The following is a 14,480-nucleotide window of genomic DNA, read 5'->3' as shown; positions in this document are numbered from 1 at the left end:
GATTTCCTGTCTAGTTCCTTAGATTTTGTTCATTTGCATGCAGTGAGAATGACCTGCTTTGCACATGTGTTTCTCCTTCTCCTTGCCGCTGTTGTCTAGTGGATTTGGAATTCATCTGAGTTTCCTTAACAAATTGAATGTAAGTGTTGGTGCATTCTAACTTTCAGGATAACTGTCAGGTTTCGGTGTTTACACTGAGCCCTAAATTGATGGATAAAGAGATGTTATAAGTCGTCTTTCTACACTTTTGTTTATTGACTTTTTGATTTCTGACCAAGTATTTTTTAAAATGATATGGTTCTTTGCCTTTTCTCTCTGGTTTCTTGAAATTCTTAATAGACTGCTTTTGCATACATTGGGCATGCTTGTTGATAAGTTTGTGAAGCCATTCTGGAGGATTTTTCCCATTGATATTACCAACTGGCTTAATTATATCTTTTCTCAAATTTGGCAATTGGAGCTTTGCAGATGAGAGGCACCATCATATATATGAGGTTCAACACTTTTTTTCCTTTAAATTTGGAACTGTGGTGTAACTATTGCACATCTAGGTGGACTGGTTTAATAATTATATGTAGACCATAGGATGTGATTTCTTTAGTAAGGGACGTATGCAAAAACTTATCCTGTGCTACGTAGGTGGATCCTGATATGGTGCAGCAATTTGAAGATGCGGGCCTTCCTTTCATTGTCAAAGATAAAAGTGATAGTCACATAGAGGTGAACCTTTTTATATAATTGAATTATGAAGTCATGAATAATGATAGATACTCTTGTTGTTGTTTTTGGTTTAATTATAACTGAATTATGAAGCCATTGAATGGGAAAATGTGGAGTTTTTCTTGTTGAAGGCCCCACTGTTACAATTCTTAAAAAATAAGTAGTTTAATTATAAGAAATGATTTGTAGTATTTTGAATGAAGACACTCGATTGGACAGAACACCCTCAGTGGTCATTTTCTTTTACATGGTCTAGACTTATTTTCATCTTTGAAATGAACATGCTCTAGACTTTCTGATTTTAATTGTTTCTTATAAGTTGTAAATTGTGTCATGTAAGAGAGTGGGCGTTTTTTATGTTTTCTGATTTTGTTAATGTTTAGAGGATCAATAGATGTGGGCTGCTGAGAATATGGCAAGTCATGCTTTAATGCAGTTTTAATAGCTTGGACTATTTGCACAAAAGGCACTGATCAGTGAGGCTCTTCAATGGATTCGTGTGTTTCTATTTTTGCTACCTCTGATTACAAGGGGATATGCTTTATATGAAAATTGATATACTTCTTCTCCTCTTAGTATGATGCTCGATTCTAGTATCAAAGCATTTTTTTTTAACAAATGAATATTCTTATAACAGCACTTTGTTTTCTCCATGAGATTTACTCCCCTTGTAGGACTGCTCTTTTTATGTTCGTTGTTCTTATAATTTGTGTACTCCTAAGTTGAACTTTAACACAGTTTCCATTTTCAACCAGGTATCTGTTGCTGTTGACATTGGGACCTGAATTGTTAAGGTGGATGACAATGGTATCTATTAGTTTCTTTGACGTTGATCTAAATGCATTTAGATATGTATAAAATTCTGCTCAATTTATTATTTTGCTTCATCACCTGAAGTTGGTACTTTCTTTTGAAGGATCTGGTGTCTCACGAGATGGACAGATGCTGAGAAGAGAATGATATGGTAATCATTTTGCAAAATATTGGACTGACAACGATTATGTTCGTAACTTGGAATGGTTGTCGTAGTCTATAGGGCTGCATGCGTTCCTCAACTGATAGGTTGTTTGACGGTTTGTGTTTGTTAGTATCTTTTTTCGGGTGTTCTTCAATTTTTTTGTTTTGCAGTTTTACTTGTAATTGGGCAAACTGGCATGGCCGGTATAGGGGACTGGATCCATGGGATGTTTATAGTTCAGGTCCTTCTGAATTCTATTATGATAGATATGATTTGACACATATGCTTTCTCATGATGAAGAGAATCTTAAAATTATTTGCCACCACGAGCTATGCTCTCTTCTAGGGTATATGGGGACTCGCACAAATGGATTGATGCTGGAAATCGAGGTAAAATAGATGAGCTTATAAGGAAGAAGAAAGAGTAGAAGAAGCCATTCAGCTCCTCCATTTTACCAAGACAAGAAGAAGTTCTTTGCCACAAGTGAGTCTTCAAGAAAGGCAGCAGGAAATAACAACATTTAAATTGTTCATGATCTGCTTATATGCCTGATAATTTCTCCTCGAGTGTGTTTTTTGTGTTAATAATCAACTATGACAGAAAATATGAGCAACTAATTAATGTTCTTTTCCATCGTGCAGAATCTAGAGCTGCAAGGGGACTACATCATTCTACAGAAGCTATCTGCTGGGAGCTTCCACTCACTCATTCCATCAATGTGCTCAATCTTCCACCCGAAATGTGGTAAGGATGTGTTCTCTAATGAAAGGTAATGCTATCAAATTTCTTGAGAGGGTGGGATCTCTTTCTGATATTATCTCAATCAAATATTTTAGTAACTCACACGACCTGATATTTTTCTCTTCAGGCCAAGTGTTAAATTGAAATTTGTTAACATCTGGAATAGAATATTACAAATTCAAGTGGATTGCACAAGTACACGCGATGGGGAGTTAAAAGAAGGTAAATTGTTGATAAGAGCTGAATTTTCTTGTGCATGTTTTAGTTAATGAGCTTCATTTCTTTCATCCACTTCTCAAAATTATCTTAGATTGCATTCTTATTAATCATGAAAGCATTTCAGATTATGTCTCTTTCTAAGTCTCTTAGGCCACAGAGTCTCTTTCAAATTATATCTTGCTTATGTTTATTCAAAGTTCCTTAGATTCTGGGACAAAATGGAGGGACTTCCGTCCAAAGACTACAGTTGAGTACCTTGACTATATGGACAAGATGATAGAACCTTTACCTTTTGGAGAATGTGCGACACTGGGTCGGGCTTTGGTGAACCAACGGGCCGCTCCTCGAGTATGAGATGCAGAGTGGTTCTGGAACAGAGAATCCTAAGAATCTGGATACTATACTCAATGTCACTTCTGGTGTCTTGCATTTTGTTGGCGATTCATTGGTTACTGATACAATTGATAAAAACTGTCTGGAGGGTGTCAAAGTTCCCCCAACAGGTTGATAAGAAGTTTATTCTGATTGTGGGAACACAACACTTATGATTGATAATGTCTATATGGCCTTTGCATAGTCCATATGATCAGTCTTGGTTTTTCATAAATTTCTTTAAAATGCACTTACTTTAAGCAATTGTTCCTCTTAGGGATTGTTTGGTTGGACTCATTAGCAAATATAAATCTCAGCATCTCAATTTTAGTGCTAGTTCTACAGATGATATGTACAGTGTAGGGGACTTGATCGGGTGACGTTAATAGTTCAGATCCTTCTGAATTCTATTATAATGGTGATGATTTGTCACATATACATTCTCATAGTGAAGAAAATCTTAATTATTATTTTGATACCACAAGCTATGCTCTCCTCTAGGATGGGATGGGAACTCGCATAAATGGATTCATGCTGGAAATCAAGGTAAAACAGATGAGATTATAATGATGGAGAAGAGTAGGAGGAGTCATTTCAGCTCCTCGGGCAAGAAATTCTTTGCCACAAGCTAGTCTTCAAGAACAGCAGCAGCAAATAAAAGTATCAAGACTTTTCGTTATGTGCCACTCATGCCAGGTAATTTGTCCTTGAGTGCTTGTTTGTATTGATGATCAATGATGACAGGAAATGTGGGCAACTAATTAATGTTCGTTTCCATCGTGCAGAAACTAGAGCTGTAAGGAGACTGCATCATTTTGCAGAAGCTATCTGCTTGGAGTTTCCACAGCAGTCATACCATCAATTTGGTAAATCCTCCACCCCAAGTTGTGGTGACGGTGTATTCTCTGATGAAAGGTCATGTTATCAACGTTCATGGAAGGGTTAGTTCTCTTTCTGATATTATCTCAATCAGATATTTTAGTAACTCACACGACCTGGTGTTTCTAATGAAACTAGTTAGCATTTGTCATAATGAAGTACAAGCTTGAGGGGAGTGCACAACTTCACACGATGGGGAGTCGAAAGAAGGTAATTCCTGCCATTTGTTCCTGACCTGAATAAGAGCTAAATTTTTCTAGTGCATGTTGAAGTTAATTAGTGTCATTTCTTTCACCTATTTTTTCAAGATTATCCCAGACTGCATTCAATCATAAAAGCATTAGAGATCACCATGTGTCTTTTTAAGTTCCCTAGGACCCATAGTCTCTTTCACTTATCTTGCTTATGTTCTGATCTTATAATTTATTTACTTTAAATGATTGTTTCTCTTAGGGGTCGGGTCGTTGGTTGGACTCATTAGCAAATAAATCTCAGCATACCCAAATTTGAATACCTATTCATAATTTTGCTTTAAAACTGCAGCTTGTGATTAAGTTGTTTGATTTTCTGATGGCCATTTTTGTATGTTTTCTTGAAGAAATTTGAGAGCTTAATGCTACTAAAAAAGTACTAATAGTTGTGTTAGGGATATAGAGATGGGATGCTATTTATGGAGGAAGATCCCAACTTATTTATGTTTGTTTATGAAGAAACCAATGTACTTGTAAAAGATAACAAACAAGATTATTTACTTGGAAGGCTAGGAACTGGACTACATTCAAGCACATGAATGTTCAAACTGGAACAGTTGTGTTACAGATTAAGAAGGATATCGTGGAAAGATTAGATCTATTATAAATAGGGAGAAAAGGTCGTAGTTGTAGCAGTTTGATTCAGAGGCTTATTTGTAATTAGCTTTATTTTGAAGGCCTATTTTCTCATTGCACCCTTTCTAGAAGGTGGTTATGTGATTAGAAGCCTTTTTTAGGTGTATTTGTTACTTTGTGTTTGTTGGTTATGGTAATATTCACATTAGTTACCAAATGTACTTAGGGAGCCAACTATTAATCAATGGATTGTTCTTGCATATATAATATTCCCCCTGTTTCTATTTGATCATCTGATTTTGACCAACTGTCTCGGAATTTTAATAAGCCAACTTTTTATCTCTTATCCTTTTTATATAAGTAGACACAGTTTGCATCTGGGGTATGGTTAATTCCTAGATATCCTCATAAGCTACCAGCAATATATGTGGATTTGATTCTTAGAGATCCTTTGTTCCCTATAGGAAAATATATGTAGGACCGATTGAACTTGAACTTATATATGCCAAAGTAATTAATCATGTCAAACTAGCTGGAGGGCAGGACCATGTGATTGCTAATATATCATTGTCTTGTATTGATGTCCAATCCAAATGGCTCTTTCCATGTTTCAAAATAAGGTGGGGCCTATTGTTGTTTAACTAATACCACATAGTTTTCAATACTTGGAAGGCAAGAGCATGTGATACTACAGTGCCATTGTCTTCTGCTGGTACCCACACATTCCTATTCAACACACATCAATATGAGTTGCCATTTCCTATATAAACATATCTAATGAGGTATCTACCACCACAACACTCAGCAAACATCAAAGCTTTCTCTGCTTTTTGGTAACCTTACAATCCTTCCTTTTTTCTCACCTATACTAAAACTAAGAGATCATGGCTATTCTTCGTATGATCAAGAAGTCTTCTGCAACTAGAGATATTCCCAAGGGTCATTTTGCTGTGTATGTTGGGGAGATGCAGAAGAAGAGATTTGTGATCCCGATATCATTCTTGAGCCAACCTTTATTTCAAGACTTGCTTAGTCAATCTGAGGAAGAATTTGGCTTCGACCATCCAATGGGTGGTGTGACTATTCCCTGCAGCGAGGATTTGTTCATCGATCTCACATCTCGATTGCGGAAGTGAGAAGGAAACCAGTCCCCATTTTTTTAGTTACATAATTTTGTATAGTTGTAGTAAACCAGGATAGACACTGTACAGTTCAGAGTTAGAAGAAACACTAGTTAGACTAAGGAAACATTTTTCTACTTCAAAAGAAATTGAAGTAATGAAACTTTTTATTTGCATGGTTTCATTCTGTGCCATACATCGATGTAAACAATTCATTGCAATAGAAACTTTTTGCTCAACTCTCGTCGTTTTGTAGTCAGAATCTAGTCTTCTAAAGTGCCACAACTCATTCCGTTGGTAAGAATTATACTTTGTGGTCAAAATGAAGTTAAAATACACATGGTAGTGTTCATCATACAATGAAGTGTAACTCAAGATGTACTAGATCTGCCATTCTGCAGCAATGTGAAAGTACTGAGTTAAACTCAATCCAATAGAACTGGATGTAAATTGATTAACTCTTAATAATTTGTATTTCATGTTTATACTTTTTTTTTGAGAAGGTAACGACTTGTATTCTATTTCCACAAAAACAGAAACCTGCCACGACAAGTTACAGGTTTCCTAATTACAATTGAGGAGGGGAGTATCTAGAAGAACTTCAACCCTTTCAACAAAAAATTACAATAATCCTAAGACATCTTTAATTGATTCTAGATCTTCCCTATACTCCTGTTTACACCAAAAGTGAAACAAAACTAAACACTTCATCTTCATCGCCAAGCAGCCCACCAAATTCAAGCTGGTGCAATTTTCCACCTATCCTTATGGTCTGACATGCTAGCATAACTGCTCCAGATCTTCAAAGTCTGATTTATTTTCCTTGGCATTACCCAATTCAGGCCCTTCTTACTTGGGAATATTTCCCATAGTTGACGGGTAATCCTGTAGTGTACAAAAAAGGTGGGTTACAGTCTCAGCCTTTTCTTCCCAAAAAAAACACCTTGGACTTAGATGTATCCCCCTTTTCATGAGGTTTTCTTGGGTTAAAACAGCTTGTTTGGCCACAAGCCAAGTGAAGCAGGAAACTTCATAAGAAATTTTGACTTTCCATATAAGCTTCCAAGGCCAGTCCTCAATCTGATAATTATTAGGGTTAAATTTTTTTTAGGCCCCTTTCATACTGAAACTACCTTGACTGTGGCCCTTCCACTCCAATCTATCTTGGTCAGTGAAGGTTCCTTTGAATTGCTCCAATTTGCTGTAGAACTCAACTAACCTCAAAATCTCCTAGTCATTAAAAGGTCTTCTAAAGCTCAAATTCCATCCCTGGTTAGACTAGACATCATCCACAGTGGCCCTTTGTTGTTGGTTAGGGTGTAAATATCATTGAAGGTGTCCCTTAGGGGGGCTTGATGTAACCACTTGTATTCCTAGAAAAGTACCTTCCTGCCATCTTCTGTTCTTATGCTGCAATTTTCTCTAAGCTTTGGCCACAGGTTTCTGATGGATCTCCAAAGGTTGATCCCATAAGTATCGGTGACCATTCTGGTGGTCCAATGATCTGCCATTTCATACTTCAGCTGGATAACTTCTTTCCAGAGAGCTGACTCCCTAGAAGCAATTATCCAGAGCCATTTCATCATAAGACATTGGTTCTGAGTTTTTAAGTTCCTCACCCCCATACCCCCTTTTTGTTCACTTCCAATCAGTGCATCCCATTTCACCAAGTGGAACTTCTTGGTTTCACTGAATTTCTTCTTAGAACATCCAATCTCTCAATGACCCCATCAGGGATAGGGAAGAGGGACATCATATAGGTAGGTATAGAGTCCAAAACACTATTGATTAGTGCTAGTCTTCCTCCTAAGGAGAGATATTGACTTTTTCAGTTTACCAACCTCTTCTCGCAGTTCTTTACCACCCCATTCCATATATCTATAGACATATTCTGATCACCCAGAGGCATGCCCAAGTAGACAGTTGGTAGCTTCCCAATACTTCCACCAAGGACCCCAGCCAATTAGGTTAGGTTAGAAACCTCATTAACTGGATATATGAAGCTCTTATTCCAGTTGATGTGTGATCGTAGGATTGCTTCAAAAAGAACAAAAATGACCTTGAGAATCATGGGTTGGTTCTTAATAGCCTCACAAAAGATAAATGTATCATCAGCGTACTGCAAAGCAAATGAGTATCTCCAAGTTTGAGCCTTCCCTGTGTGCAGCTTTGAATCCCTTCAACCAGCTATTTTCTTGAGCAATTCTCAACATATCATTAAGACTTCCCATGGCAATGATGAAGAGAAAAGGAGATAATGGGTCTCCTTGCCTTAGACCTCTCTGTGAGGAGAAGGCTCACCTGTAGGGGAGCCATTGATTGATAAGGACAGAGAATTTGACGGTGCTTTTGCAGAACTTCATCCATCTTATCCATCTACCTCCAAAGCTTTTTGTATATCTAGCTTACATAGAATGATTGTCTTCAATAGAAACTCTGTGCTCTGTGGTCTGCCCTGCATCCTCCAGCTGGCCTCCATGTCTCAGTTTCAGTATATATTCTTTAATAGAACTCCTCAATCTCCTTCTTTATAACTTCTGGTTTTTGGGTTGCTTCCCCATCCACCATTAATTCATCAATATTGTTATAGCTTCTATGAGCATTTGCTGATCTGTAGCCCACCCCCACCCCCTTCTTGTGCCTTTGCTTCTGAAATTACTTCCGCACTCGAGATTCATTCTTTGCTCCCTTGTTTCTGAGGTCATTCTCCTGTTCGTTTCTTCATTGTCGAATTTTTTTGTCTCATGTTTAGTTCCTCTTTGCACCCCGTGATGTCGACACCAAATTCTTTGGCAAATTTGATAATGTTCTGATGAATCCATATAGGAATATCAAAATTCGGACCTCCCCTTCCCCTGGGTTATGTTGGTTTAAAGGTACTGCATCTTCAATTGTTGTCAACCCGTAGATGTTATAATCACTTCTCAACATAGCTGAAACTTGCATGGCACTATCTTCTAGGGTTGGGGAGTGTTCAGTTACCCTCACTTCCTCTTTTCTACTGTCTTCATGAAAGTCGACTTCTTTTTCAGTTTCCTCTCAATTCTGTGCTGCCTCTTCTCCTTCTCCTCAGTCCAGTCGTCTTCTTTTTGACCGACTCATAATTTTATGGAGATTTGCAAACACAGACATGTTGAAAGCCCATAATATTTCTGTTATCAATAAACAGTGTCAACCAGTGTAATTTTTCATATTTTACTCATATATTTTGTATATAAGTGGATACAAAGTTTGCATCTGGGGTATGTTTTATTCCTTGAAATCAACACAAGCTGCCAGCAATATTAATGGACTTGATTCTTAGAGATCCTTTGTTCCCTATAGGAAAATATATGTAGGACCTATAGAACTTGATCTAATATGAGCTAAAACAATTAATCATGTCAACTAGTTGGAAGGCATGACCATGTGATGCCCAATCCAACTGGCTCTTCATCACATATCAAGAGGTTATCGACTTCTCATCACTTCCTAAAAATTATGTAATGTATAACGCTACTTTCCAAGTTTTCAAAAAAGGTAGGGCCTATTGTTAGTCAACTAATACCACAATGTTTTCAATACTTGGAAGGCAAGAGCATGTGATACTTGAGTGCCATTGTCTTCTGCTGGAGCCCGCAAATTCCTAATCAATTCACATCAATATGAGTTGCCATTTCCTATATAAATATATCCAAAGAGGTATCTACCACCACAACACTGAGTAAACATCAACGTTTTCTCTGCTTTTGAGTTCCCTCAACAGTCCTTTTTTTTTCATCTATACTAAAACTAAGAGATCATGGCTATTCTCCGTATGATCAAGAAGTATTCCGCAACTAGAGATATTCCCAAGGGCCATTTTGCTGTGTATGTTGGAGAGATGCAGAAAAAGAGATTTGTAATTCCAATATCATTCTTGAGCGAACCTTTGTTTCAAGACTTGCTTAGTCAAGCCGAGGATGAATTTGGCTTCGAACATCCGATGGGCGGTGTTACTATTCCCTGCAGTGAGTTTTTGTTCATGGATCTCACATTTCGATTGAGGAAGTGAGAAGGAAACTAGTCCCCATTTTTTTGTTACACAATTTTGTATAGTTGTTAGTAAGCCAGGAACTCCACTGTGTACAGTTGAGAGTTAGAAGAAACAATAGCTAGACTAGGACACATTTTTCTACTTCAAAAGAAATTGAAGTAATGAAACTTTTTACTTCCATACATTGATGTAATCAATTCATTGCAATAGAAATTGTTTGCTCAACTCTAATGGTTTGGTAATCAGAAAGAACTACAATCTAGTCCTCTTAAGTGGCATACCTCATTCAATTGGTAAAAATGATAATTACACTTTATGAACTCTTCATAAGAAATAGTATCTGTACTTTTGAATATGAAATTCGAATTTGTAGCAATAATAAGGTGTTGACTGACTAATAATTTGATGGAGATTCGCATAACATGGACAGAGATAGCCAGTAAAGAATATATAGTATTCTCTACTATTTGGAAACATGTAGAAAAAATCTATTGAAATGGGTTGGTTTATTTTAATCAGGAAAGTTGTTCCTACATAATGACTTAGCTTGAGGGACTACGCAAATGGTCAGATGGTAGTAAATTTTACCTGTTATTATCATTCTGATCAAACTCATAAAATCCTGCTGTTGACAATGACTCAATGTTAGCATATTGATTTCTAAAAATCTTCAGTTCTCTATCTTGTCCTGAAAAACAAGGGACTGCTAATATTGAAGTGCAATGACTAAGATCATATATACTTGACAATGAGTTGAGTAGCAAAACCATGTGCTATTGTCAATCAACATTACTACAAATGCCTCTCCACCAGTTGAATCTTCTATATGATTGATTTGTTTTCTCTTATAGTTTTTATATAAGTGGACATGAGAGTTTGCATTAATATTATGACAATGAGTTGGAAGGCAAAACCATGTGATACTTCAGGTGCTACTGTCTTTAGCTGGTGTCCACAAAATGTATATTCAGACATCAGTGGGGTTTGACAACTTGTCATTGGCCTATATAAACACATATAAAGAAGGGTTTACCATAACAGCTCTGACCAAAAATTTAAGTCATACAAAGCTTATCTGTTCTTTCAGAGTCCTTACAAATTCTTCCCTTCCTTATTTCCTCATCTATATATTGAACTAAAAGACCATGGCTATCCGTATGCCTCGTATAATCAAGAAGTCCTCTACAGTCGCAGATGTTCCTAAAGGCCACTTTGCTGTTTATGTTGGGGAGAACCAAAAGAAGAGATTTGTAATTCCCATTTCATTCTTGAGCCAACCTTTATTTCAAGACTTGCTTAGTCAAGCTGAGGAAGAATTTGGCTTCGATCATCCAATGGGTGGTGTAACAATACCCTGCAGTGAAGATGTGTTCGTTGATCTTACTTCTCGCTTGAATAGGATCTGAGGCTTTTATTTTCACAGTTTTGTAAAGAATAGGATTTTTAGTTTGTACATAAGAGGAATTAGGAAACACACATTGTTACTTCTCACTACTGTCAGCTGGATCTATAGATCCCAATTTTGAATACAATTTTCAGTAGTTTAGCAAATGAAATCAGTTCAGACTCATTCAGTATCCAATTTGGTATTATTATTTCTGTTCAACAAATTTCTTTACATGACTGTTCTTTCCATAACATAGGAATTGGACCTTATAAAGTGCTGAAGTCTATGTTAATTAACTCTAAAGAAAACTCATCTGTGACCTTATCCTGAACACTGAAATATATTTGGCGCAGCCAAAGAAATGAAATCAGCAGAAGAAATTTCAAAATATCGAAGAAGTCACATTCATAGTTCACAACTTCACACTTCATTAGACATTTTCTATTTCTTCTCTTCTGAAAAATCAATACTGGTTTGATGATTTATTAGAATTTCGCTCGAGCAGCTGAAAAACTCAGGACAATTCTGATCTGCAAAGTTGGTCCAACCATTTGATCAAATGACTTATGATATGAGAAGAAAACATTGCATATATCTATGCCAACTTGTTTCTAAAAGCATCGATTAGCACAACTGTATTTACTCTATGGTTCTCTAAGAGAGGCCTTAGCACAACTGTATTTACTCTATGGTTCTCTAAGAGAGGCCTGTGTAGAAGTAACTAATAATATTTGTTTGCAAGTTATTGAATCCAAACCATAGCTTTATGTGTTTTACTTACTTCAAATAGTTGTAGAGTCTACAATGTAGATCAACGCAAAAATTCACCTTTATCCTCTTTCCTCTTCTCAACTTGGTTTTTCACTTTTTTTATGTATGGTCATGAAAATAGGACTATATCACAAATCATAAGCAGTGCCCAAAAGGACATAGAAGGTAAAACCATATGATATCCATCAGGTGCCTATTGATGGTCTTTTGCTTTGTATATTTATTTAATGACAAGTAGAATGGTAAGTGAGAATGTGATGTTGAGATATCACAACAACAATTTTAAGATCTTAGAACCACTTCCTAAGACTCCATATACAAATTCTTTTCAACCAATTAGAGCCATAATGATTAATGAAAAGTTATAAACCTATGCTAGGAAGCACTTGGAATTGGAAGCTTATGGCCATATAAACTATTTTTGTTTTCTCAGGAATAATTCTTACAACAAAAACATGTCAACATATAAAATTTGATGTGTACCTAGACAATACTTGTTTAGCTATTTGGTTGTGAGGGATACTTTGCTCTTTAAGTTCAAAGAAAAGGTAGGGCCTGTAATCCTTGATAACTAAAGCCTTTCAAGTCCAAAGATGGGAAGAGTTTGACCTCTCTCATGTTACTTGTTGTTTTGGGATATTAATTAATGAAATTTTATGTTTCCCAATGTGGTTATGTTTTTCATGTTAGTGGTCCATGTTCCAGGTCATAGCTTCTCAAAAATTCTATAATGAATTATGCTTCTATCGAAGTTTCAAAATAAGGTAGGGCCTATTGTTCTTTAACTAATACCACAAAGTTTTCAATACTTGGAAGGCAAGAGCATGTGATACTTCAGTGACATTGTCTTCTGCTGGTGCCCACAATTTCTTATTCAACACCACATCGGTATGAGTTTCCATTGTCTATATAAACATATCCAAAGAGATATCTACTACCACAGCTCTCAGCAAACATCAAAACTTTCTCTGCTTTTGAGTTCCTTGTAATTCTTTTACCTTTCTTATCTATACTAAAACTAAATCATCATGGCTATTCTTCGTATGATCAAGAAGCCTTCCGCAACCAGAGATATTCCCAAGGGCCATTTTGCTGTGTATGTTGGGGAGATGCAGAAAAAGAGATTTGTGATCCCCATATCATTCTTGAGCGAACCTTTATTTCAAGACTTGCTTAGTCAAGCTGAGGAAGAATTTGGCTTCGACCATCCAATGGGTGGTGTGACTATTCCCTGCAGTGAGGATTTGTTCATCGATGTCACATCTCGATTGAGAATGTGAGAAGGAAACCAGTCCCTATTTTTTTGTTAACTCAATTTTGTATAGTTGTAGTAAGCCAGGAACTCCACTGTGTACAGTTGAGAGTTATAAGAAACACTAGGTAGACTAAGGACACATTTTTCTACTTCAAAAGTAATTGAAGTAATGAAACATTTTACTTCCATACATTGATGTAATCAATTCATTGCAATAGAAATTTTTTGCTCAACTCTCATGGTTTTCTCAATTCATTCTTTAGTGGCACAATTCATTCTATTGGTAATAATTACACTTTGGGGTTCCAAATAAATTAGATGCACTTGGCAGCATCCGTCGTACAATGTACAAATAACTCAATATGTACTAGATCTGATATTCTGCAGTAATGTGAAATTACTGAGTTAACTGAATGAGATAGAAAATGGATGTAAATTCATCAACTCTTAATAAGATATAATATCTATACTTTTCTTGAATATGGATTCAAATTTCTGGCAACAGTAAGGTTCTGACTGACTCATAATTTGATGGATATGCAAAACATAGACATATTGATAGTCAATAAACATTTCTGTTATCTACTATTTGAAAACACTTGTCAAAAACTATTGAAATACCATGGGTTATTCTCATCCGGAATGTTGATCCCACAAGTTGTCAACTATTGCAGTAAATTATCAATTTGATCTCTAAAGATAGTCTGTTCTCTATCTTGTCATGAAAAACACTGGGGTCTGATGATATTCATGAGCAATTTGCTAAGATCATATATATTAGACAATGAGTTGGCAACAACACCATGTGATGCTTCATGTGCTATTGTCAATAAACAGTGCAACAAATACCTCTCCACCAGTGAAATCTTTCATATTTTTGACTTCTCTTCTCTTATAGTTTGTATATAAGTGGACACAGTTTGCATCATAGGCTACCAGCAATTTTTATGGATTTGATTCTTAGAGATCCTTGGTTCCCTATAGGAAAATATATGCAGGACCTATTGAACTTGATCTGATGAGCTAAAGCAATTACTCATGTCAACTAGCTGGAAGGCAGGGCCATGTGATTACTGATATATCATCGTCTTTAACTGATGTCCAATCCAAATGGCTCTTCACCAGAATCAAGAACTTTATGACTTCTCAAAAATTCCATAATGAATAATGCTTCTTTCCAAGATTCAAAAAAATGTAGGGCCTATTGTTCTTCA

At 36.3% G+C, this 14,480-nt stretch overlaps 1 protein-coding gene across 27 annotated transcripts in view; it reads left to right on the top strand.

Moving 5' to 3' along the window:
- LOC101247760 (U11/U12 small nuclear ribonucleoprotein 65 kDa protein) overlaps positions 1-13,499 on the top strand; it is a 32,150-nt gene extending 18,651 nt beyond the window's left edge. For 8 of the 27 annotated variants that reach the window (XM_010317047.4, XM_069290521.1, XM_069290520.1 and 5 more), the window contains 9 exons: positions 44-139; positions 340-494; positions 640-720; positions 1,476-1,527; positions 1,637-2,162; positions 2,321-2,448; positions 2,548-2,642; positions 3,513-3,707; positions 3,797-6,077. The gene's annotated coding sequence lies outside the window, so the exon portion shown is untranslated. Of the gene's footprint in view, positions 1-43; positions 140-339; positions 495-639; positions 721-1,475; positions 1,528-1,636; positions 2,163-2,320; positions 2,449-2,547; positions 2,643-3,512; positions 3,708-3,796; positions 6,078-9,409; positions 10,079-12,827 lie in introns of those variants that run through there. The other 19 variants (XM_069290554.1, XM_069290589.1, XM_069290555.1 and 16 more) reach the window with 19 other exon arrangements.
- The last annotated feature ends 981 nt before the right edge of the window (positions 13,500-14,480 follow it).

This window comes from Solanum lycopersicum, chromosome 1 (genome assembly GCF_036512215.1).
Source record: "Solanum lycopersicum chromosome 1, SLM_r2.1".
Taxonomy (NCBI): domain Eukaryota; kingdom Viridiplantae; phylum Streptophyta; class Magnoliopsida; order Solanales; family Solanaceae; genus Solanum; species Solanum lycopersicum.
This window is presented reverse-complemented; position numbering and strand designations above follow the sequence as displayed.